The following is a 27,653-nucleotide window of genomic DNA, read 5'->3' as shown; positions in this document are numbered from 1 at the left end:
TCCATAATAATGCATTCATAGCTTCATAGATTCATAGGTGTGTACTAGGCTAAAGACCACTAGGACCTTTTTAAGCCTAACCATGCATCACAAATCTCTGATATGTTCTGATACCCTTGATAAGTGTAAGCAGGTGATTGGAAGATGAAACATTTACAAGTAGAGACCTGGGAGATGAACCATTTACCAGTGGCCTGTGTCCATTAGAGACAATGGTGCCAAACCAGGGATAAATTTCTTGTTCCCTATCCATTTGTCCAAGTTATACTTGAATTAGGTTAGGGAGGAACTCTGTTTCACATGGATGGGTGCCTGTTTCGGAGAAGGGGGTAATCACTGGTATGCATGCCCATCTCTCCAGCAGGTCCTATTTATATCACAAGCAATCTTTAAGTTTTTAGAACAGGTAATTCTTGTGCTGCTTGTTTTGTGGATATGCAGAATGTTCATTAGTGTGGGGTCTGACAATGCCTGGTATACTAGGTATTGATCTCCCCTAAACAGCCTGTAGGAGACAGAATACAGGGATAAGGCTTTGAGGTGGTCTATATAGGACATGCTACTTACACCCTCAATTCATTTGGTGAGGAACCTCTGTGGATGTCTCAACTGCTGGAAATGCCTGGTTAGGTACATAACAAAGGTGAGCACTGTACTTAATAATATGGCTAATGAATGCTGAATACGGTAGAACAATGACCTCCTTGGACCTAGATGACATACCTTTGTTTATAAGTTGCACTACAGAAAATTATTTCCTTACTACTGTAGACACATGATGGTCAAAGGCTAGATTACTGTCTATGTGTGTCCCCAAGTCCCTGACTACTGGGCTGACTCTTAGGGGTGTATTGTCAATATGAAAGTTACCAAGGGTAGATGACGTCCTGAAGTGTACTGTTATTAAGGTATGGGCATTTAGTTTTAGTCCATGGCTCTGGCACAAGTTATTTTGTCTATATCAGCCCTTCCTAGAGAACATTACTGTCAGTTGGGGATTCTATGACTGCTCTTAATTTACAATCATCTACAAATTTGGTCAGCCAGAGGCCCATTGTTTTCTAGATAAGACTTCTGAGGCTTATAGGTCTATAGTTAACAGAATCATTGGTGGGGTCTCCCTGCTGTGCAAGGATGACCACTGCAGTTCTCTAAACATCAGGCACAAGGCTTAGAGAGAGTCAGAAGTTATAAATATTGTGGAGTGAGTCAGTAAGTTAGTGCTTCATGCTGGCAAGGAAGCATCCTGGCACATCATCAGGTTCCAATGAGCTACTATTTTTCACCTCCAAGAAAGCCTTTAGTTCTTGCTTAGGGGTGATCTTTGACGGGAAGGCTAACAATGGATCAAGCATACATAGACTAGGTGGAGATGGGTAGAAATGTTTGAACTAAATTTGTATGCTGATAGGTCAGTTATGTCTTCAGGTGCAGAGTTAAGTAGAACCATTATGTATCACCCCAGAAAAGTGATGGGTGCTGTTTCTAAAGTTTCTAATATAGTTGAAGAAGGATTTGTGATTGTCTTTCATAGAAGAGACACTTCTGTATTCATTAATAATCTTGAAATATTCAAGTTTGTTGGATGTTCTTTAACAAATTAACTGTTTGGTGTTTTCAGTTTGGTTCTAAGGGAAAGAAGTTTTCTTGTTATAGAGCTTATTTATGCTTCTGTTCCACCAAAAGGGTTTATTCCTATACCTAGTACTGTACTAGTTATGGACTAGGACAAAAATCTTGATACAGATATTGAAGTGAGACAAAACCATTCCGTGAGTGCAGCAGTGTTTGCAGATGAGTTATCAAGCCATGGGGAATTGATGAAGTTCTTCATGCCATCATGTAGGTGCAGTAGATTTGCCATAGAGAAATCTCTGAAGGTGGTAAGGACTATAGGAGTTTTAGTCTGGATTGCAATAACATAGATCTGTGTGCCGTGGTGGTTAATGCAGTGGGCTGTAGATGAGAGGGGCCCAGGTTTGAAACTTTGCAGAAGTGTCCATTTATATAATCAACTTGACATAATTGTTAAGAAGTTGTCCTTATAAACACAGGGTACAGGGTTTGATTCTCACATGGGGTAAATGGCTAGGCTTAAAATGGCCACAATGGCAGTTAGCCTAGTACTAATCTACTGCACCCATTGCAAGCATTCTTAACCCTGGAAAGTGCTGACATCTGTGCAGTCACAGAAACTTGGTTCAAAGCTGTAGACAGCACCCCAGCCTTACCTGGTTACTCATCTTATCATACATTCAGACCTCAAAGTGCGGGCAGTAAAGCCAAAGGGGGTGGAGTTTCAATATATATTAAAGACGTACAAACCTCCAGGCTGGCCAGACAGTATTATGCACAGGAGACTCTCCAGGTGCAGTTAACCATTGACAAGACCCCTATTCAAATCATAGCTAGTTACTGGCCCGCACATCTGACTCAAGATGCCCAATCCACCTACCTGGACCTGTTCGAATCTATCAAGATTCAACCCTTTATCCTGATCCTGGGTGACTTTAACTACCCAAGCATAGATGGGAAGAACTATTCATGCCAGAACACAAATGCCAAGAGATTCCTTGATTTTGTCAATGCAAATGCCTTGAAACAGCTAGTTGATACCCCAAACAAGAGGTGATAATATCTTGGACTTGGTATTAACCAACATAAGTAACCACTGCAGCATCCCTACAGTATCATCCTCCCTGGTAAGATCCGACAATAAAGTGGTCACTTCCAAAGTCACCAGCTCTTCTAACCCCCCCCCCCCCTAGCTAGGTCAGACATAAAAACTTCTCCAAAGCTGATTACAGCCTCTTGAGGGATGATATACACAGCCCCCTCCCCCTCTGTAGGAACTGGCACCAACATCCAAAACTACACCAAAGTACTATACAAGTATTTATATAGCTGCATGGAATCAGGAATGCCAGACAGGACTAAATCATCCACTGAAGGAAAGAGTAAGCATGTCTGGTGGACATCTGCAATAAATAAACTCTATAACAAAGGGAAAATAATCGCTCTCCAAGACCAAGAAGGAGCAGATGCCTAACTGGAAGCAATGTCTCTTTAAACTGAACAAGCAAATAAGAGCACTAGTGAAATCCTCCAAAGCAAACTTCAAGTCCAAATTGGCCACATCTACTAGAGAGAATCATAAGGCCTTCTTCACATATGTCCGCAGCCTCAAAGGAAGCACCCAGATCTATTCAGAACTGGTAGTCAAGGACACCACATATACAAATGCCATAGATATAGCAACCTTGCCTAATGACAGATTCAGTGAAAATGCCACAACTCTGTCCCCCATCAGTAAATCGGGACATCCCCAGTACCTGTCCCCTTCCCCTTATATCTAGGGAACACGTCATCACTGCTCTCTCAAATGCAAAAAATACAGGCTCCATGGGACCTGATAAAATCCCAGGCTGCATCCTATGTGAACTCAGGCAGGAATGTGCAGCACCAATAGGTGCCCTATTCAACTAAAGCTTGAGTATTAGCTTCATCCCACCTGAGTGGAGGACAGCCGCCATCATCCCTTTCCACAAAGGTGGAGCATCCACAGATCCATAAAATTATAGACCCATCAGCCTAACTAGTCTGATTTGCAAGGCCATGGAATGGATTATCATGGACCTCATTAACAAGGACATTGGCAACCTCGACTCGATACCACACAGTTTGGCTTTGTCAAGGGGAGGTCATGTCTGTTAAATCTGGTTGACTTCTTTGAGACAGTCACCAGTGCCATGGATTAGGGGAAGACAGTGCACACTGACTACCTTGACGTGGCTAAAGCCTTCAATGCTATTTCCAGCTCAGGCATAACAAATAAACTTTCTCAACTAGGCATCAATCCATATATTACCAGATGGGTAGCAAAGTAGCTTACTGACAGAACCCACCTACTCAAAATAGGGGAAGCCACCTCAAGCAGTAGACCAGTAAAAAGCAGTGTACCCCAGGGTTCAGTTTTGGGGCCTCTGTAGTTTGTGACATACTTTTCTGAGGTGCATACCAAAACCAGTGGGCTATGGCTGACCAAGTTTGCAGATGACTGCAAGCTGGGTGCTGTCATCAATTCCCCTAGTGATGTGGATATCCTCCAAGAGGGTTTCACCCAGACAAATGACTGGTGCCAGAAACATGGCCTCAAGCTGAATACCAAAAAATGCATCATCATCCTTTTTGGGGAGTGAGACACCCCTACAAATTATCACATTAATAACAATGTCCTAATCACGCAATCAGTGGTGAGGGATTTGGGCACCCAAGTTGATAGCAACCTGACTTCTGACCACCATGTTGCTTCCATTGTACAGAAAACATACATAAGTAAGGGTATCTCATCTAGGGACAAGGATGTCATAACACCCCTGCATTCTTCCCTTATAAGGCCCATCATTAAGTACAATGCCCCTTTTGGCATGTACCTCGCAAAGCACATGCTGGAGAGACCACAGAGGTTCCTCACCAGGAGAATACTGGGCTTCAAACATCTACCATACACAGATAGGGTAAAAGCCTTATCCCGCTACTCAGTTTCATACAGACTCCTCAGAGATGACCTCTGGCATGCAAGGCAATCTCGCACCCCACCTTGATGGAACTGCTGCATATCCGCAGGTCAAGCTCCACTCGAGTAACCCGCATGCGTGGCCTCAACCTTGTCTGTAACATCAACAGGACTTGTTGGCAGGACAGATTTGTTTCCCAGAGACTTCCCCATCTGTGAAATAGACTCCCTGTCCATGTCAAGCAGAGTACCTATTTACCCCTTTTTAAGTGCAACCTGGATAACTGGATGGGAAACAGAAAATACACTCCTGGCATTCTCCCTCCTGGACAGGGGCATCCGGTGCTGACTTGTCTAAACATGGGCTAAACTCTTGGAAAGGCTTATAAGGGCCTTGGGGCCAATAGCCTAGTAACTTCCCATGATCCTATGATCCGATGTACCACTTCCTTGATGGTCAAACCTAACCATGGAGTATGTAGTTAAAGGCTCAAAGAATACTGATGCTGTGTTACAATAATCATGTCCAATATATCTGTGTACTATCTGGTCTATTGAAGTTGCAATAATTAAGTCAATGAAATGTTGAGCATAGTTAAGTATTGCAAATGTGTACTCCTGTTAATGACATTCCTTTCTTTAATTAGGATATATTTCCTTTCCTTGGCTCTTTTATACATTTGATGCACATAACCTCTACTTGCACATTCTGAAGTTCTCAACAAATTGGTTAGCTAGATTAATATTCAAAGGCAAACCTTCAGAAAAGTAGATATTAAGTAGTTAATACAAATAAAAACAGTTGCATAAGATCTGTAGAGGGAGGATAAAACATGAATAAAAAAGGAATAAGTGAAAACGTTAAACCTTAGTTTCTTCCCTGTTTTTACTGAGGAGAATTTTGAGGGTATATTATGGGTAAGGTGGATGGACTATGGAGTAAGACAGGATGCAGGATGTTGAAAAGAAAGGGAATTTGAGAAATGTAAATGCCAGGGAACTGATGTAACTCACTTATGAGAACAAAGAAAGCCGACACATATCTGGGTTGACATGTTTTGTTAACTTCTTGACTTGCTCTTCCTTTGAGGGGATACATGTCATTATGCTGGAAGATTGCATATGGAACACCTCAATATGAAGGAAGCCAAAGAGTTGTGACTCAATTAGCCTATCTCCAAACTTGAGAAAGTGATACAGAGCATGCATGTAGGCTGATGTAACAATCAGTGGCACAGATGAAAAGATGGCAGCAGTAAAGACCTGCTCAGGGTGAAAAATGCATGTCTAAAACCAGATTAGATCAATGATTGTTATTTCAGTTACCGAAATTTATTGAATTTCAGTTTTACATTCACAGATACTACAGGTATGACAAAAGCCAGTAGGGACTAAGAATTTTATTTAACCATTTAAGACTACTAGATCTTGTTAATAGGGTAAATATAACTACAGAAATTGCTAATACAGATTTCAGCATACATATTATATCCTGGATGTGAGTGTAGCTTAAATTAGACTTGTGCTATGAACTACATTTAATCGGTCTTACTGTTCATGGATTATTTAAATTAAGGAGTTTACAACCTGCAGAAATAGATAAAATTATTATCCCTTACTGCTCATCTTGGATTGCTTTGCCTTTCTTATTTCCAAGATATATTAATAAATCTGTCTACGAACTCTGTCAACAAAGATTACTATGTTGACATGTATCTGCTGTGCAGACAATCTTTTGCAGCATTTGGACTAGTATCCTGCTGATTTTGCCTCCTTTCCTTGTCTCTGATATCTTGCATTTATGAATAATTAAAGCCAGCATACCTTCCTTGACAAGCACTGCAGACCGATGCTATATTAATCCAGTCTCGACTTACATCCTACTGTTATGACTCCTTCCAGTTTTCAGAACATGCACTTGTTGGGAGTTCTGATGACATCTGCCAGCATTCTGATCATTTGCTATTTCACTCTTCTGTCATATTAAATAATTGTATGTGGTCTCAATTATAGTCATTCAATTGTGATGGGTTCTGAACAACTTTTATTTTAAAATGACTGTATCATTATAATGCAGATTTTATAGCATTAAAGGTTTACTTAAAAACAAAATAATACTGTATTACTACCTACAAAACATGGGCTTGGACAGGAAAGTAAACTGCTGATTTATCTCTGATTTTCAGTCATGCTTGATTATACTTTTACTGCCACTGAAAAAAAATGTGAGCACTGAAAGTGGCTACAGTGTGGGAATTTAAAGTGTTAAATTACAGCAAATATCCAGGTTATAATTTACTTTTACAAACAAATAAACATTAATATACCCCCACAAATACATTATATGCAGTAGGACAGTCCCTGGAGTGAATACTCCTGAGCATGAGTCAGTACTGATCAATATTAACTAAAAAATGAGAAAAAGGTTTTTATACTGAAAATTATTCTTATACTCTGTATCACTGCGACATGTTTATATGTTCATAGGTAAGTACTAGGCTATCTGCCCGAGGGCATCTCTATGCCTAGCCAGAATGTGTTGGCTTTCGCCGCCCCCTTAGATTAGTTCCCTGTGCCTTTGTCCAGCAGAGCCATTAGTTCCCTGTGCCTCGGTCCAGCAGAGCCACTGCAGTGATCTCCGGGGTAAATTTTTCTGTTTCCCATCCACTCGTCAAGGTTTCTCTTGATGAGTGTTAGTGAGTGGCTCTGCCTAATGTAGATTGGAATCCTGTTCCAAAGCATGGGGAGTCTCTGGGACAGGAATCTATCCCTCCAGCACATCCTATTTATTGTTGTGGTGAGGTTTAGATCCCTGGAGCGTGTGGCTCTTGGGATTTGTTTTTTTAGGTGGAGCATGTCCATCAATTTTGGATTGGACATGGCCTTGTATGTCAGGCAGAGATCACCTCTGAGTAAGCGGTATGCAACCGAGTACAGCTGGAGTTTCTTCAGTCGGGCTGCATAGGGCATATGTTTGAGGCCAGTTATCCTCTTGGTAAGGTACTTCTGTGGTCTTTCCAGCTGTTGCAGGTGTCTTGTAAGGTACATCCCAAATGGGGCATTGTACTCTATGATGGGTTTGATGAGTGATGAGCAGAGGGGCACAATAACCTCTTTTGTTCTAGATGCGAACCCTTTTGTGATTAAGGTGGGCCACATAGAAGGATTTTCTAACCACCTTGGCAATATGATTATCAAAGGAGAGATTACTGTCTACTTGGGTCCCCAGATCCCTTATTACATTTTCTGTATTTAGGGGACTACCACGTATGTGGTAGTTTGCAGGTGCTTTGTTTTTTTCCAAAGGGGATGACTATGCACTTTTTGGCATTTATCTTGAGGCCATGATTTTGACACCAAGTATCCATCTCAGTGAGACCCTTCTGGAGGATCTGTATCAGCTGGAAATCAATTATGGCCCCGGTTTGCAGTCGTCTGCGAACTTGGTCAATCATAGTCCTCCTGTGCTTACCTGTATCTCTGAGAAGTATATATCGAACAGGAAGGGTCCCAGGACTGAGCCCTGGGGGACGCCACTTGTAACTGGTTTAGAGTCGGACCAAGAGCCTGCAACTCTCACCGTGTGGGTTCTATCTGTGAGCCAATTGGCAACCCATCTCGTGACGTAGGGGTTTATGTTCAGGCTGGTGAGCTTGTCTATAATACCAGAATGGGGAATGGTGTTGAAAGCCTTTGCAAGGTCTAGGTAGGCTGTGTGGATCTCCTTTCCCTCATCTAAAGCCTTGGCAACTGTCTCAAAGAAGTCCACCAGGTTTAGGAGGCATGATCTGCCCTTAACAAAGCCAAACTGGGTAAGATCCAATGTGTAAACGTCCCCAATGTCTCTGTGAATGAATTCCATGATGATGCACTCCACAGCCTTGCAGACCAGGCTAGTCAGGCTTATAGGGTGATAGTTCCCGGGATCTGTTGTGACTCCACCTTTGTGGAGCGGGATAACTGTTGCTGTGCACCACTCTATGGGTACGTAGCCTGTAGAAAGGCTGAGTTTGAACAGTGTGTTTAGGTGAGGGGTTAGTTCATTTTGGAGCTCATGTAAGACACAGCCTGGGACACCGTCTGAAACTGTGTTATATCTCAAGAGTTGTAATAGTACTTCTGTTGTCTCTACTCAACAGTGAGGCTGTAAAATATTGTTTTCTTTCATAAAAGTTATGCTTCTCGTTGGAAAAAAATCACTTTCAGACACAAGATGAGGTTCAAGTGTTTCAGCAAACTGTAATTCACAGACCTGTATAACCTCCAGTTCTATCTGACTGAATAGTACCAGTATCTAAAAAAGCGTCCCTAATTTTAAGTCTTTCTCCCTGTATACATTAGAATGTATCCCTTATTCTTGATATAAGAGGATGACAGGTTAAGAGCTTTACTGAGAATTACTTGAGAATTTCATAAGTATGGAATTGTTCTGAAACTGAATCTATGTATGCCTTGATTGTTATGCTTATAGGTATTGAATTGTAGTGCATGGACCACTGAGAATATGCTCTAAACCTGGGAAAAAGGCAGTCTTGTTAAGCATCGTTTTTATATCAGAAAGGTGCTTAACAAGCTTTTGTAGTGTATGGAATGCAATGATTATCCTCTGATATCTGGAAAAAGACAAAACAGTTAAGCATTTCTATAGCACATTACCTGATCTTAACAAATGTTAAGCACCCCTACTTCAGTTGTTAAGATTGGGTGTAACAGTAGTTTGCTAAATCTGTCAGTGCTGACCAGCAAACAACAGCAGCAGATTACACATTTGTTTCTGCCTGCTGTTAGTGCTGGTAATGTGTCCATAACTTTGTGTAACATAAAAGTGTATCTTACTGACTTTCTGATGATGCTTGCTAAGTGCTTTATGGCTTTGAAGGCCAGCAAAACACTTAGCACTTTTTTACGTAACTAATAGTACATGGAACAGATAAAGCGTCATGCATTACAAATAATTATAATTGTGTCACCAGCCATAACTCTTTATTTTGTGTTCTTGACATGGATTCTAAGATTTATTTATTTATTTATTTATTTATTTTACATTTGTTAACCGGGATAGTCCAGCTGGATGCATGTCCATTTTCAGTGGAGGCCGGGGGAGAAAATCTCCAAAGAGACAATTTACCTCTTGAGATTCGCTCTTGTGGTGAAGTTCTTGGCATCTATGTCTCAAATGCATAATAAGACATGTATGATCAGCAACCCATTCATAATCTTCTGTGTTAAGCACCCCATCCTCACCACTGTTTAAACTCTAGTCTTACACTAGGGCATTAATAGCAGTCAGTGCTCACTGCAGAATATAGAAAGGAATTGTTAAATATTTCATACTTCAGTTGCCTTTTTTTTTCTCAAACTTTAATAGTACATCAGGACAGGTAAAACTCTATGTACAACAGAGAATTATAACCGGGTCTCTCCAATCATATCCTAAGTTGCTATGTGTTCAAGATATGAATACAAATATTATCCTCTCAGGCTTCGTACTTCAGGTGAATTTCTCGACGTCCATGTCTCAAACATGTAGCCTGGTTATGACTGGGGACCTAATCATAGTCCTCTATCTTATGCCTGTAAGTATAGTTTCTGATACCCATCTGATACTGTGCTTAGCCTTATGGCAAATATTTTTGTTATTCTTTCCTAACACCATGAATAAGAACTCAAACTACTCCATTTTTTTCCAACACCAAAATGCACTGTCCAGACTAGACTCAAGCAGGCCTCACCTGCAACTCTATTTCTGTTTAAACTTTTCAACAAACCTGTCTCTGAAAGGAAACTACAAACATATTATATTTTTTTCAATCCACTAGTGGTTAATGGAAAACAAATAGAACAGGAATCTGCTTCTTCTTCTCCCTTCATATACATTAGGAGTCTGTTTCATAATTCTCTTCTGTCTTATAATGCTTATTCCATCTATGCATGTGGCAAAATCTAGAACCTGCTATAAGTCCCTGCACTACTTTGTATCCAGTGTGCTCTCTTGTACCAGTGTGCCCTTCCAAACATTAACTTGGCCGTAAATGGTGAGACCACCTATGAATCCCTAACAAAGCTTTAGGTAACTTGCTGTCTGACTAGTATCATCATCTGATTCTGGTAGCCAGTTATTCACAGATCTGTACTCAATCCTTCTAGTTTCTCTCTTTGCAGTAGACAACCTAAACAGAGTAACTTCTTACTGTCCCTTTTCCTCATAATAAGGTCTGCATTCATACATACATACATTCACAGATGCATAGATACATATATATGTAACATATTTATACTTACATACAGTCTAGAGTAGGCACAGAGGGTTAAGGCTGTGAGTTGTAGTACCTATGGTTCAGGGTTTGATTCCCTAATTGTGTAAAAAGTATGCTGAGAATAAAAATAGATCAGTACATTAACAAGTAACTACTAAGAAAAACAAAAAAGTACCGAAGCTAACACAGCTGAAGATAAAACAATAAACTTTAACGCACACAAAAGAGAGTAAGCGCTTTCACAGTGTGCTTTCACCACTTCATCAGGCTGTTCTAAACTAGTAACAAATGCAGTTAAATACCATAAGTTAATTAGTCAATTAAAGCAGTGATAAAATCATCAATTATCTCAGAGAAAAAATGTCACAACAAGAAAGCAGGCAAATGAAACATATAAAAAAGACAAAAAATATGTATAGAAAACAATCCTATACTCAGTGTTTGAGAGGTCTAGCTTTTAAAAAAGGCTTAAGAGAGACAACTTCATTAAGACCTGGTATTTTATCAGCATTAAGAGACAGAATCCATTTTTGCTCTGCAGATTCTGTGCGATTCCTAAGCTCTCCCGCTCTTCAACTCTCAGGGATGATCTCTAGCACAAAGAATTTAAAATGATGTTCCTGTCCATGGCACATAATATGCTTAGCAAGGGCATTGGTGTCTTTCTTGTTTCTAATGTCTCTCTGATGTTCCAGCACCCTGTCTTTGAGTTGTCTGTTACTCATGCCTACATAAAAAGCATGGCAAAAAGTGCAGTAACTAAAATAAACAATGTTCTTAGTCCTGCAATCAGCATAAACGTTTGTGTCTATTTTAAAGTGCATATTAGGGTGCATGTAAGTAGGACTAGAGTGTATAAACTTGCAGGCTCTGCAATTCCTGCATTTAAAAGTACCATGCCTCTCTGACTGTAAAACCTTGTTAAAAGTAGAAGTATTGTAGCAAAGATGCCTTTTCAAGGATCTGTTATTTTTAAAAGAACAGTATGGAACAGTATCTATGGCATTTCTTAATTCATGTACAGTATCCAAAATGCCCCAGTTCCTTTTGACAATATCACATATACTGCTAACATCAGGCATCTGTGCTACAATACTTCTACTTTTACAAGGTTTTTTACAGTCAGAGGCATGGGTACTTTTTGCAATGCATTTACAGCCAGCCAAAAAGTTTATACTACTTCCCTACTTACATGCACTTTAATACTTTGAAATTTAAAAAACACACAATTTTTTGCTGATTGCAGGACTAAGAACATTGTTTAGTTTAGTTACTGCACTTTCTGCCATGGTTTTTTATGTAGGCATGAGTAACAGACAACTCAAAAGACAGAACATCAGAAAATGAGATAGAGAACAATGCCATTGTCAGCTGTGTTAGCTTCGGTACTTTTTTGTTTTTCTTAGTAGTTTGATTCCCTAATTACCTACTGTGTGACCTTGAGTAAGTTGCTTAACCAAACAGTAATTTTGGTTAGGCTCCTCAGTGGTCCCATGGACTGCAAGCCTAGTAACTACCTATGAACATGCATATATAAATGTATACATACATACAGCAAATCTCATAGGTGCCTGCTTTGTTGTTTAAAAGGCTACTCAGTCATAATAACCAGCTCTGTTTGGGTCCCTTTCTTTTCCTCTGGACATTCTCTAGATAATTCACAGTATTTCCTTCAGCTAAAAGCATGAATAATGGCTAGTTACTCTGAACTGTGTATTTTCACAAATCTAATTTGCCAAATTGCCTTTCCCTTATGACACTGATCTATGCCTGGCATACAACGCACCCTTGGATCCAGCTCTGATGAACCATTTGTGCATCCACAAATTGAACAATACCAAAACCACTAGATCCAAGGATTTAATTTTAGATTCTTAAATAAGACATGTTGGCGAGACAGATATGTGTCTCAGAGGATCCCCATGCTCTTAAACAGGCTCCTCATCCATGTGAAGAAGAGTCCATCCCTTAGTCTATTTAAGCATAACCTTGGCCAATGGATGGGAAATTGAAAATACACTCCTTGTCTGGTCACCATGTCTCTGACCAAGGCAAACATTAATGCCCACACTAAACCCCCCCACATAACCTCTTGAAACTTCCTAACTAACATACCTCCTCCTAATAAATGCCCATGATACATAGGGACACAATTCATATATTCATAGACTGTTACTAGGCTAATGACTGGGGGTGGGGGGGGGTGTTCCAATCCTATTCAAGTTTTCCTGAAAGAATAATGATGTCCTGTATCTAAATAGGACATTAAGAGCCAGGCATTATAAGCTACCTCTGTCCATAAGGGACATGGGTGCTAGGCCCAGTAAAAATTTCCTATTCCCCATCCACCAGTCTAGGTTGCACTTAAACTGGGTAATAGACGAACTTAGCTTCACTTGGATGGGAAGCCTGTTCCATAGAAGGAGCAGTCTCTGGAAAACATATATGTCTCTCCAGCTTGTTCTGTTTAAGTCATAGACAAAATCTGGGTCCCTAGACCTTGTATTTCTGGTACTCTTTGACTTACAATTATGCAGATTCATATGTGTGGGGCTTGTGGATGCCTTGTAAGCCAGGCATAGGTCACCCCTCAGGAATCCATAGGAGACTGAGTAGAGGGAAAGGGCTTGAAGGCACACTACATAAGGCAGTTTTTTTTACTCCTTATATTCTTTTTGTAAGATTGCTCAAGTTGCTGCGTATGCCTGCAGAAATACATACCAAAGGGAGCAATGTACTCTATGATTGGTCTGATAAGGGTGGAGTACGGTGGGTTAATGACCTTTTGGACCTAGATGCCATGCCCTTACTTATAAGTTGCACAACAAAAAAGGATTTCCTCACCACTGTGACCACATGATGGTCGAAGGTAAGGGTTCTGTCTATGTGCATACCCAGATCTCTGACCACTGGGTCGACTCTTAGGGGTATATTATCAACATGGTATTTAGCCAGGATGGCTGACTTCCCAAAGGGTACAATTGTGCATTTCTTAACATTGAGTTTAAGACCATGGCTTTGGCACCATTTGTTAGTCAGAGATAGACCTTCTTGAAGAATGCTGGTGTCTGCAGGGGAGTTGATGATAACCCCTAGCTTGCAATCATCTGCAAAGTTAGTCAGCCATAAACTTCAGCATTTTCTTCCACTTCAGAGAAGTAGATGTCAAAAAGGAGTGGGCCCAGTACTAAGCCCTGGGGACTCTGTTAATGACTGGTCTCTTAGTGGAGGTGGCCTCACTTATTTTGACCTCCTGGGTCCTATTAGTCAGCCAGTTGGCTATCCAGTAGGTGATAAAAAGGTTTACATCTAAATTTTTGAGCTTGTCTATAATGCCTGAGTGGTGTATTGTATCAAAAGCCTTGGCCAGGTCGAGGTAAGTTGTGTGCACAATCTTACCTTCATCCAATGTTTTGATGACCCTCTCAAAAAAGTTCTCCAGATCTAATAGGCATGACCTTCCTTTAACAAAGCTGAACTGTGACGGGTCCAGCATTTGCAGGTTACCTATGTCCTCATGTATCATGTCCATGATGACTCTTTCCATGGTCTTACGTATGAGCCTGGTAAAACTTATAGGCCTGTAGTTACCCGTATCAGTGGTTTACCCTCCTTTGTGCAGGGGAATGACTGTAGCCATCTTCCACTCCTTGGGCACAAAACCTGACTGAAGGCTCCAGTTGAAAAGTGATTCAAGTGGACCACAGAGGTCATGTTTAATGCTATTAATCAAACATCCCAGGATGTTATCAGGGCCCACTGATGCAGTGTTTTGGGCCTTGGAAAGTGCATTAATGACCTGTTCCCTAGTAATGGTTGGGAGGACTGTGTTATGTGGTATTTCCTTTGGATTATCAGGGGGGAGTGGGGGAAAAGTTTGAGCTGAACCTGTCAGCCAAAAGGTTGGCAATGGCCTCTGGTTCAGTGTGGGTGATCCCATTTACAATAAGTTCTGCACATTTTTGTGTATTTCCTCTGAGGTTACAGACATAGCTGTAGAAAGCTGTGTGCTTGTCCTTTGCCTGAGAAGCTATTTTCCTTCAAATTTAGCCTTTAAAGTATTAATTAACCCACTTAGCTGCCTGTTTAGATTGGTCAGGGGGCTTTTAGTATGTATGGCTTTGTTCCTCCTTCACTTGCCCAATATTTTTTCCTCTTTTGTTTTATAACTGATCAGTATTGTGATTCCACCAGGGTGGCTTGACTTTTGAATTTGTCTTATTCTTAATACAAGTGGGAACAGCTCACTCTACATGGCTATCAATATGGCTGTACAGGGATTTTGTAAATAGCACAGCATATGCTATGGTGTTTACTGGGTTTGGGGTAATTGGAATTTTGCCAAGGTGTTGCTTAGTAGAGAGAGGTTAGCCTTGGAGTAGTTCCTAAAGGTTTTTGGCTTTGCTGGATGCCCAGATTTCAGTTTTATTTCAAATAATACTGCCTTATTGTCAGATCTGATGTGCAAAGATATTACATTGGGTGAGGAACACTGCCCCCTCCCCCATGTTCATCAGTACAAGGTCAAGGATGTTTGTACTCCTAGAAGGAGAATGGACCAGCTGTTCCAGGATGCTAGTGTTAACAAAGTTTAGAAACCGTTGGGCTTGTGTATTTGAAATGGTGTAGGACTCCCGTTCTATAGAGGAGTAGTTAAGATGCCCCATGAATGTTGTCTTGGGTTGAACAGTTAGGGACTGTAGTACATTGAGATATGTAGTGTGGGTTTCCTAGGACATGTAGGCGGACCTGTATGTTGCAAGGATATGGTACAGTACCCTGTTTATGGTGAGTTGCACATGTATGAGTTCCAGAGAGTCATACACTTTAACTAGTCTGGATGTGAGATTGGTCTTAATATAGACTGCTCTCCTCCACCTTTAGTTCCCTCCTGTGCAATAGCTGGTCTAAAGGTGTGAAAGGCATTATAAACTTGCATTGCTGGGGTACTCTCAGTGACTTTAAACTATGTCTCTGTTACTACACATATGTCTACACTCTCCAGGGGGAACAAGGCTTGCAGGGAGTGGAGTTTCTAGTTAGAACTTCTGGCATTGAGCAGTATCACCTTCAAATATTCCTTCACAGGTTCAATTAAATGAGTAGGTTTATCAGTTTTGCATTGCCTAAAAAAGGCAGTATGTGGGTGGAAAGAGTCTTTACCAATATCTGAAAGCCTAGAGGTATAAGTGCAGACAATCCATGGCAAAGCAGTGTGGTCTGTCAACCATCTCCTCCTAGGCCATCAAAATTTGTACCCCCCTGGCCTGACACCAGAAGCTAAGCCAATTGTTAAAATAAATAATTTTCTGTTGGTAACGTGGCATCATTCCTGCAGAAGGTAGTATGCTGCTCAGTGCTAGGCTCATACCTGCTTGAGACACAGTCAATGAGCTCAATCATGTCGTGCTTCATACTGTCAAGGAGGTACATCTCAGGTCATTAACACTCACGTGGACTACAAAAGAATCATACTGGTACCTCTGGTTCAATGACCTGAGTGCCTGTGTGACTTGCTGGATCCTAGCCTCAGAATGGCTCCTAACCATGGCCCTTTCCTTACTCAGCCTGGTGAGGGACCCATCAGTGTGCCTCACTATAGAATCACCAATGACCAGAAAATTTGGCTGTGTGCTGGTTTACCTTAAGGGCTTATTAGTGGAGGTATTGGATACAGTGTTACTATGTGTAGCCTTGAGTGTTGTTTTAATGGAGTGTTTGTGTGAGAGTTAAGGACCCTTTCTTTAATTGTGCTGTGCAGGAGGACTTAGTGTTTTACAAGGGTTGCCTCTAAGTGCCTCAGCATAAGTAATTTTATGTGCAGGGTCTTTACCCTATGCAGTAGGCATACAAATGTCACTGACAACCTCTATAAGATTAGTTTTGGTTGTATGAGAGAGTTTTGCCTCCAGTGTTAAAGTGTATTTACACCTCTCTCATACTATATCTGTTTTATTAAGAATAAGTGGGTTGTCAGCATACATGATGTTGGATTGGATTACAGGGCTAAGCTTATAAAGGCCCTGGTGGTCATTAACCAAATATATAACTATGAACATATGAACCTGAATCATGGCTAAAATGGGTCTCAACTGAATCAGTTCACTTATACAGTTAACAAATTCTTAAATTAATAAAGTAAAATCCTACAGCATGAATAATATATACAGATTACATCTGTAGTTATCTTGTAATGGGTGGTAGGGACAAATACCTGCTTTTACCTAACTACTGCACATTCCTCATATTACAATACAGCTCCTTCCCTATCCACTTTTTATATTCAATACTTGCATGTCCAAAGCCTTCCTTTCTTCTTCCATAGGGATCATGTTTTCATATTATTATATATCACAAAGAAACAGTCAGTTATACGAATTTCAGTATGGAGAAGCAAAAAAAAAAAAGTAGAAAATGAAAACCTGAAAAAGCTATGGTCAGATCAGAGGGACTGAAAGTCCATGGAGATGAGAGCAAACAACTTACGACAAGTAATCACCACACAATGGAAGTCTAAGCACTTCTGCTGTGACTGCAAATGCAGTATTGCCATTCAATAATGAATCTACAATATCCTCACAGCTTCAGAAATCAGTGTTGGTACTGTACTCTCAAACCCTTGGCACATCCCCATGGTGTCCCTTAATCTTGCACCCAGGCCATCCGCTCTCTTCACAATACTCTAGATTAGTCTACACCTCTGTTTGAGATTATCATGTGCACTGTTTGTTGGGCACTGGCTTTCTTTTCTTTGCAAACTTGAGAACTTCTTAGCCTTCCTTATTATCTTCCTTTGAGAGCAGGACCTGTTTGTGAGTGTACAGTTTTTGAAAAATGGTTTGATATTTTCATCAGTTAATATACAATTCTAGAAAAACGCACCCACAACACCTTCTTATAGGTTCATAGGTAAGTACTAGGCTATTGGCCCTAAGGCCTATATAAGCCTAGCCAAACAGTACCCTGGCATCTGCCACCCAAGAAAATTATTTTTTCTGTGCCCCTGTCAAGCAGAGCCACAGAAGTGATCCCCGGGGTGAATTTCCTATCTCCCATCCAGTCATCAAGATTTTTCTTGAAGAGTGCTAATGAGAAGCTTTGTTTGATATAGATAGGTAGTTTGTTCAAGAGTATGGGAAGTCTCTGGGAGAGGAATCTATCACTCCAGCATGTTCTGTTTATTGTGGTGACAAGGTTTAGGTCCCTAGAGCGTGTAGCTTGGAGGGATTAGGATTTCTTTAAGTGGAGCATGTCCAACAGCTCTGGGTTTGACATAGCTTTGTATGTTAGGCAGAGATCACCTCTGAGTAGGTGATATGTGACAGAGTAAAACTGGAGTTTTTTGAGACGGTCTGCGTAGTGCATCTGTTTGAGGCTGGTAATCCTCTTTGTGAGGTATTTCTGCGACCTTTCCAGTTGTTGTAGATGTCTTGTGAGGTACATACCAAGAGGGGCATTGTACTCTATAATGGGTCTAATGAGTGATATATAGAGGGGAACAATGACCTCTTTTTTCCCTGGATGAGAAACCTTTTGTGATGAGGTGTGCCACGTAGAAGGATTTCCTGACTACTGTGTCTGTGTGATTATCTAAGGAGAGACTACTGTCCACCTGTGTCCCAAGGTGTCTTATTACACTTTCAGTGTTACGTAGACTATTGCCTATGTGATAGTTCATGGGTACAGAGTTTTTACCAAAAGGGATGACAATGCACTTTTTAGTATTGAGCTTGAGGCCATGGCTTTGACACCAGGCATCTGTCTCAGTGAGGCCCTTTTGTAGGAAGTCCACATCGTTAGGAGTTTTGATTATGGCTCCTAGTTTGCAGTCATCTGTGAACTTTGTTAGCCAAAGACCTTCTGTGTTAGCCTGTACTTCAGAGAAGTAGATACCAAACAGGAGAGGACCCAGGACTGAACCCTGTGGTACTCCACTTGTCACTGGTATGAAGTTGGATTTAGAGTCTGCTACTTTCACAGTGTTGGTTCTGTCAGTGAGCCAGTTGGCAACCCATCTTGTGACATAGGGATTTATACCTAGTTTAGTGAGTTTATCTATAATTCCAGAGTGGGGGATGGTGTTGAAAGCTTTGGCGAGATCTAGATAGGCTGTGTGAACCACTTTACCCTCATCTACGACTTTGGTGACCGCTTCAAAGAAGTCTATCAGGTTTAGGAGACATGATCTGCCTTTTACAAACCCAAACTGGGTAAGGGTCCAGAGTTTGGAATTACCAATGTCATTGTTTATAAGTTCCATGATGATACGTTCCATAGCCTTGCAGACCAGGCTCATCAGGCTGATGGGGCAGTAGTTCCCAGGGTCTGTGCTGGCTCCCCCTTTGTGGAGTGGGATAACCATTGCTGTGCACCATTCATTGGACACAAAGCCTGATGTGAGGCTATGATTGAACATGGTACTTAGGTGGAGTGCCAGTTCATTCTGTAGTTCGTTTAGAATGCAACCTGGCCTGGGATGTTGTCAGGTCCCATGGATGCTGTGTTCTTGGCTTTGGAGAGTGTGTTTTTTACCTGTGCAGCCATGATTACAGGAACTTTGCATTCTTCCAGTATAGAGATGGGCCCTTTAGGGGGTGAGAGAGGGGTAAAGTTAGCACTGAACCTATCTGCCAGGATGTTGGCAGTATCAGTTGGTTCTGTGTATTTAATGCCATTGTGCTGTAACTCAGAGCAGATCTGAGTGTTGCCACTGAGATTCTTGACATAGCTAGAGAATGATTTGTGGTTGTCTTTAGAATCAGTGGCAATTTTGTTTTTGTAACTAGCTTTGGAGGATTTTATGAGGGATCTCAGCTTCTTACTGAGGCTGACCACAGAGTTCCTCCAATCATGGGATTTTACTCTTTTTTGCAACAGTTTCCTTCTTCTGTTGTAGAGTTTGTTTATGGCAGGGGACCACCAGATTGGCTTCCTTTTTTTGGACGATAGCATTTTGGTTCTGTTAGGGATTGCACGATCCATGCACTCATGTAAGTGCTTATAAAGTGCATTTGTATAGAATTCAGCAGTCGTACTTCTATTGTCCATCAGTATGGGTGTCGTGAAGTTTGCCACTTCTGTCTTATGAAGCGTGAAGTTGGCTTTGGAGAAATTTTTTATGGTGGTTTCCCTAATGGGGGTGGAGGTGGGATGTGGATGTCTAGGGTGATTAGCTTGTGGTCGGATCTGACTAACGAGGAACTGACCTCTGGTGTGGAACACCGGTTGTCCATGTTGGTAAAGACCAAGTCTAGGATATTGCTGCCCCTGGCGGGGGTGTGGATAAGTTGATCCAAGGCATTGGAATTTATGAATTCCAGAAAATGTTGAGTACATAGAGTTGGTACATGAGTAGTTTTCCCAGTTAATGGTGGGGTAGTTGAAATCGCCCATTATTAGGGTGTTAGGTTGTACCCTAATATTTTCCAGTGTATCAAGAAATGAGGAGTGGGGAATCCTGGGGCATGGTGGGGGATCTGTAGCAAGCTATAATTTGGATTGTGGTCTTGCCTAGAGTTAGTTGCACTTGGATAATCTCGGATGCATTATGCTGAGAAACTAGCCTGGAGGTGTGGATATGCTTAATGAATCTGCCTTTAGTGTTTCGGTCCAGGTTAGTTGGCCGAAAGGTGTGGTATGAATTATAGCCTGGTAATGCAGGGGTGCTCTCTGGAGCCTTGAACCAGGTCTTTGTCACTGCACAAATGTCGATGTTCTCCATTTTAAGGAGTGCCTCGAGTGAGTGCATTTTGAGGTTTAGACTTCTAGCATTAAGTAGCATTACCCTCAGATTTTGCTTGGTTGTACCTGTTACAGTGGTGAATTTTTCATTTGAACCTTGCCTAAAAAAGGCACTGTAGGGGTGGCAAGAGCCTTAGCCAGTATCCGGAATCCCAAGGGTGACAGGTGCAGGTCATCTCTGGCAAAGCATCGTGGTTTGTCGAACATGTCATCCCAGGCAGACAGATACTGGAGTCCCTTAGAATGACATCAGAAGCTTAGCCAATTGTTGAAGTCAATCATTTTGTCCTTGTACTTTGGTATCATTCTGGGTGATGGCAGAATGCTATTCGGGGCTAGGGTCATAACTGTCTGGGCTACAAGATTGGACAGCTCCTCCATGTCTCTTTTCATGTAGTCCAGGGAGGTATGTCTCAGGTCATTCACACCAACATGGACAATGACAGAGTTATATTTGTACTTGATGTGGAGCGACCTGAGTGCATGCGTTATATGGTGGATCCTGGCACCTGACAGGCAGTTGACAGTAACTTTCTCCTTGTTTAGCCTGGTGAGTGGAACATCAGTGTGCCTGACTATAGAGTCACCTATGACTAGAGTGTTGGGTACGTTGTTATGCCTTATGTGCTGTGGTTCAGTGGCACACTGAGTTTGTGGGCTATGTGTCATTTGGGTTGTGTTGGGGGATGGAGGTTGCTTGCGTTTCTGCTTTGGAGGCCCCTGTTGCTTGGGTAGATTTTTATTGAGAGCCTCCGCGAATGTAGATGTGTTTTGTGTTTTTATGTGTGTGTTTTGGTGTTGTAGGTTTTGAGGGACTATGTGATGAGTGTGGTGTGGTGCAAGTGTTCACCTTCTCCTCTTGACTGTCCAGTCCAGTCTTGGGTGAAGAGAGCTTTGCTTCTAGTTTGGCTATATAAGTGCATCTCTCACAGGTTGTAGTGTTGGGTGGTAAGAGGAGAGGGTTGTCTGTGTTCATGAGGCAATTGCTGCATTGTCCCAATATGCCCAGATTCATCAGGTAGACAGGAGAAAACATCGGGAGCAGACCCTTAGACATGCCTGGATAGGTGCTTATTTATTAAGTACTAAAAACTGTTTTCCTCTAGACAAGTGAGGAAAGTTGAGTAGCAATTTGTAGCTTATTTAGTGCTTACAATGAGTTCTGAACAAGTGCTGAGCTCAAAGAAACTGCACCTATTTTGATTCACTTATTTACCACATCCATCACAATGCTTCTCTCTGTCATGTCCAGGGCCTTTCGGACCTTCTAATCTGACAATGGACTCTATGTCTCCATTGCCCTGAAGAGATGACAGCTAGCGTAGCAGGAGTTATAGAGACTGGATGACTTTGTTTGAGGTCAAGAAGTGTGATTTGGTTTCTACATAATCATTGATACATCTGTATAATGTCTTGGACATTGTCCTGAGACCATGCACACTGATACAAGCAAGAAACCCCACAGGTAGTGTCATCTGTGTTGTTTTGATAGAGGTGGTAGTATAGCTATGAGTCTATAGCTGGATAGGTCAGTTGAAATTTCACCTTTGTGGAGTGGAATTATGAAAAATTTCTTCCAGATGGCTGAGATATGGTTCTCTGTTATGGATCAGTTAATTAGTATAGAAACAGGGAAGACTAGAGCTTCAGAAGAGAGTTTTAGGTACTCTGTTGGTAGGTTGTCTGCTACTAAGGTTATTGTTTTGCATTTTATTTTTTATGGTGTTAGTTGGGACTGGTAGGAGAGGAGAAGGATATAGTATTGTTGGGTTCAGGCGTCTAGGCAGGGAAACATTTCCCTGTGGTACATTTGGTTAGGAACACATGACTGAAGTGACATTCAGCTGCAGAGAAATATAGCTATCCAGATTTTCACAAACTTTGTTAGCTATAAAGGGTATAACTGAGTGAGGTATAGGAAGATCTGTGGTTTGTCAGTCTTTGGCTCGATTTCACATTATTTGTTCCATATAGTCTTGATTTATACAATCAATTAATATTTGGCCATGTTGATGTCAATGTAATTTTACTTTGTTGATGTTTTGCTAATTAAAATCTCCCATGAGGATTGTATTTTCATTGAATTTTACATCTTAAGAGTTTAATTAGGAAAATCATCATACTCAGTGAACATAGATAATATACAGCTAAGTCCTATAATACTATATGCAGTGACACTGATATGAATTATTGTTTGAGCAGTTTATAGTACTGAGATATTTTCTTATCCTCTAGATGTTCTTCAACAAAGGCTGAGGCACCAATACGTGTTCTATAAGATCTGTAGTAATAGCGGGAAATATACCCTAGAATTTGTGATATGCATTTTAGATATTAAACTATGTTTATTTAATGGGACATATATCTCCATCCATCAGACACAGGAAATGTATGTCACACATTTTGTTGTTAAGACTTCTACCATTTAGTAAAGCCACCTTCATTTCTGATTTTGTTAACCTTGTGCATGTATCTTTTCTTGCCCTGGAAAAAACAGTGGGGACAGCTGCTGGTATTCATATACGTAGTGCACATAGGCATTCAATCTTCACACAATGTGTTGTATAGTCCCATTCAGGATCATTATTCACAGACGTGACACCAGTTCTTTATGAATTCCTCACAGGAGTACATTGTACAGAGAGTTATATGATGTGCTGTAGTGCCCAGTTAATTTCTGATCTTGTCTGCAACATAACAAGTACTGTACTCTGTTATGTTGCATGGCATTGCAGAACAACACAGCGGGAAACAACTATGAGCTAAGGTATTATTTGTCTTTGCTGCATTGCGCACCATGTCATGCCTGGCTGTGATAAATAAAGATATCACAGTCACAAGTCAGGATGGTGATGGTACAATCATTATTGTAATATGGTAATGGGGGATCTAGTGCTGTGGAAATTTCTATTGGCAGGAGCTCTGCAGCATTACTGTGTTTGAACCAAAAAGGTTTGCTTGAGGTAGCAGATGTGTTGGCATCACAGGGAACTCTATTGCCAGTAGGGATTTTCCTACGTGGAATGTAGGTGTTGCATTGATTTTTTTTCTTCTGTTGCACAGTGTTAGTATGATAGCTGAGAAGCATATTAGCAGGGAGGTGGATCACTGCAATGGCAAATGCCACATTTATTTATCTTATTTCATGTATCTTATTTATACAGGTTAGTCCCATTATGCTTGTAGCCTCTGTTCAGGGGAGACCCCAGGTGGTATTTATACTAATAGGGGAATTTGACCAGGGCATCAGGTGTCTTCCCTATTCTTTTTGATAGGTGCCATGGGCTATTTTACATCCACCTGAGCTACCACCAACTCAGGCAGCTAGGGATTCAGTTTAACTTCTCATCAGTAGGATGACACACTCAGAAGTGAAACACCCCCCTTATGCTGCACTGCAGTGTTAGCAATCCACCTCCCTGGTGGGGGAATAAAACCCAAAGCCTTCTGCACCAAAGGTGAGTGTGCTATCTGTTGTGCCACTGACACATAATCACACTCTGAAATAGTTACATGACCCATTGGTAACAGCCAATACATCAATGACACTGTGATTGGGAATATCATATGCCTGGGAAAGGAAGCTGTTTCCATAAGTATGCCATGCAGTGAGTGCTATACTTGCACACAAAGGAAAGATCATACTAGCCTTTATGAAACACTACAGGCTTTGGTGCATATACATATTACATATGACCCTGCTCCCTGGCACACAAATGTTTATGAATGGCACCCAAAATGTTTCTGCCCGATACTTCTACTTCCAATGAGCAGAGCATATCAGGTGCAAAGTACTCCAGCTGGATGCACATCCCAATCCAGGTGTACCTTAGCCACTGCTGACTGCAAAAATATTCTTATGTTTAGGTGCTGTATGAGGTGATGGAAAGATTTTACTAAGCAGAAGTATTTTCTCAAACTTGCTAGAATTCTTGATAATTACACCATATTTTGTTGATACCCAAGAGTCTGGATCTTCTTGGACTGCTCATATGTTCATAGGTTAATGCAAACTTATGAATAAACATAAATCAAGAAGCTTAGCCACATTACCCTTGTAGTGAAAACAGCAAACACGCTTCCTATAAACAGAAGATCACTCACGTGCATATCTAGCATGAATTTGTGTTCACATGTTGTGTTATCAATGGTGGCTTTCAGTGTAGTCAGGAAAGTACTTCCCTTGATATGCCGAAGTAATCCATTCATTCCAAAGGTAAGGAAGGCATTGGGTAGGAAACCTGTCATGCTAACTGGTGGCGTTCATGCTCTCAGAAGGTGGAGAAGCGAGTGTGGTATCACTGGGATGGACAATGGAATCACCCACTAAAAACTTCACTTCAGCATGAATAGTGACCTTGTCATATTTAGAAATAATCCTTGACATGCCCTAATTTTTTCTACAAAATCCAATGAGGCTTGTGTCTATTTTATGTACAATGAAGTCACCTGTTACTAATATATTTTTGGAGTCAGCCATGTCATAATGTGTGCCTTATGGTTTTTGAGCTTCATTCAATGCTAAACCAGATGGTTTCTTGCTATGGCCCCCACTACAATATTATGGTTTCTGTGTATGTTTGCTTCTCTGTGCTCAGAGAGATGTCTGCATAATATGCTGTGTGAATGCATTTAAGATTTTATTGGCTTGATGCTTTCTTGCAATACAACCAAAGCATTGATAGTGTAGTGTTATACCTCTGCATATAATCTTTGAATGGGGTAATACAAATTTGACCTGCTTTGCTTAGCCTGTTACCATCACCACTGAAACAGCACCAGTAAAGTAGAAGGAAAAGTGAAACTAAGCAACAGACCCAGAAAGGAAGTGAACACAGGAGTATAAATAATGGAAATAACTATCTAACAGGGAAGGTGCAGGAGGTTAAGAACCAAGGGTTATCAATAACCCATATAAATAGCTATAAAATATCAGAAGCAGTAGGACTGTTAAATCTAGAACATAAAAGTAAGATATTAGTAGTACTGCCGAGGTGATTTGTAAAGAATTATCAGAACATGTTGTGCCTGTATTACTAAAATTATATAATGGAATGTTAAGTGGCAGAATATGGAATATTTTTTTTTATTGTTGAAACAAGATTTCCTAAATCCTTCATTTGGCAATATACATGTGTTTTGACATCTTCAGTCATTACCCTTATTCAATTTGATTAATTATTTTACTATTACCTTTTTTGTAAAACCAATTTAACATTTCATGATGCAATAAGCATAAAATGAATCTCAAAAAAAAAACATGGAACAACAACATAGCTGATCTCAGTATTTCCACAAGAGTTATTCCGTTCTTATATGTCGCATGCAAATATTTTATATACCCATTCTTTATCTCTACTAACCCTTTCCTTCAAATGAAAAATAATCCAGCCACAGTTCTTGTGGAGTTAAAAACTTTGAATAAAAACCCAAAGGTATGTAGGTAAAAACCAAGCCTATTGATTTAGTGCATTTATCCTGCTAATATCTGGGACTTCTTCAGAATCATACCTGGAAGCAAGGGTCTATACTGGATGCTCGAACGTTTAAAAGTTCGAGTGTCATATGGTCGACACCATATGATCGAACATTTAAAAGTTTGAACATACAAAACAATAAATAAACTACACAAATAACCTACCTGAATGTTTTAAGCAGGGGGGCAAGCCCCCTGCACCCCCACACCCACCGCTCTTTAAATATACCAACTCCAAGATTGCACTGCAATGCAGAAAAGGGAAATCTTCCCATTCCACGCTGTACAGAGAGCTCTGTTAAAACGTTCAAACTTTCAAAAGTTCGATCATATGGTATCGACCATATGACACTCAAACTTTTGAAAGTTCGAACATCCAATATAGACCCTGGAAGCAACATAGAAAGACACACCACCTCAAACCATAGCAATCTAACAGTTTAAAGTGACCAAGCACAAAACATGCACTTTTGGTTGATCGTTATGTGAAATACTTTATTTATATAAAAATTGAAAAAAAGTCATAAGTATGAAATTAAATACGTTAGACAACAATAAAACAATACATACATAAAAATAACAAAGCAATTAAATACCTAATTTGATACCTGAAAATCATATGAATAAAAAACAATTATATGAAAGCAGTCTGCCTTTTTAGCTCACTAGAATTAGAAATTTCAAGCATGATTCTGAAGAAGTCTCAGATGTCAGCAGAACGAAAGTGCTAAATCAATCAACTTGGTTTTTACCTGCATATCTCCGAGCTTGTATTAAAAGTTAACTCCACAAGAGCTGTGGCTATCTTTTCCAGTTATTTGGATTTTTACAATCTTTAGGACATTTTCTGGTATTTGTTTCACCTGTTTGGTTCTTAACCCTTGAGTAATCTTTAACATCTTATGTGTTCAGTATATTACAATCCTATTTCTTACACTTCCTGAAATGTCATTCTTCTCCCTCCTAACTGTTAATTCGTCATACCATTTCACTTTTTTTATTCAGACCTTTTTAAGCATACCTTTTGCATCTCCATGTCAGTTTTCACATCCCTCAAGTTAATTTTATCTTACTCACTTGATTGACCCTGTAACATTTCAGGTTAAACCATCTTTGCCCCTTTACCCGAGACATTCATCTTGAGTATCATATTATCTATCACATTCACAATGTTCTCCTCATTGTCACTTCATACTCTTGTTATATTTTAGTGCTGCCATACTCCATACTGTCATATATTGTCACATAATACTCTTGTTATATTTTACTGCTGCCATACTCCATGCTGTCGTATATTGTCACATAATACTCTTGTTCTATTTTAGTGCTGCCATACTCCATACTCTCATATATTGTCACATAATACTCTTGATATATTTTAGTGCTGCCAAACTACATGCTCACATACACTGTTACTTCATGCTCTTGCTAAATTTTAGTACTGCCATACTACATACTTGCATGTGTTGTCAATTACTACCAAATTAACACATGGGAATATCTCATCCAAAGGATAATACACTCAGAAGTGCAGTATCCCCTTACAGTGCACTTCAGTGTCAGCAATTCATCTACCTGTGTGGGAAATGAACTCACAGCCTTCTTCACCAAAGATGGAGAGTGCTTCTTTCCAAAAGAAATTCTTCATATTACTGTAAAATCC

The 27,653-nt window shown here is 40.5% G+C and overlaps 1 protein-coding gene across 1 annotated transcript in view; it reads right to left on the bottom strand.

Moving 5' to 3' along the window:
* The window catches only part of HGFAC (HGF activator), a 1,210,481-nt gene that overhangs the window by 949,600 nt on the left and 233,228 nt on the right, over positions 1-27,653 (bottom strand). The window lies entirely within an intron of this gene.

The sequence above is a fragment of the Protopterus annectens genome, chromosome 5.part0 (genome assembly GCF_019279795.1).
Source record: "Protopterus annectens isolate FY-2018-M chromosome 5.part0, PAN1.0, whole genome shotgun sequence".
Taxonomy (NCBI): domain Eukaryota; kingdom Metazoa; phylum Chordata; order Ceratodontiformes; family Protopteridae; genus Protopterus; species Protopterus annectens.
This window is presented reverse-complemented; position numbering and strand designations above follow the sequence as displayed.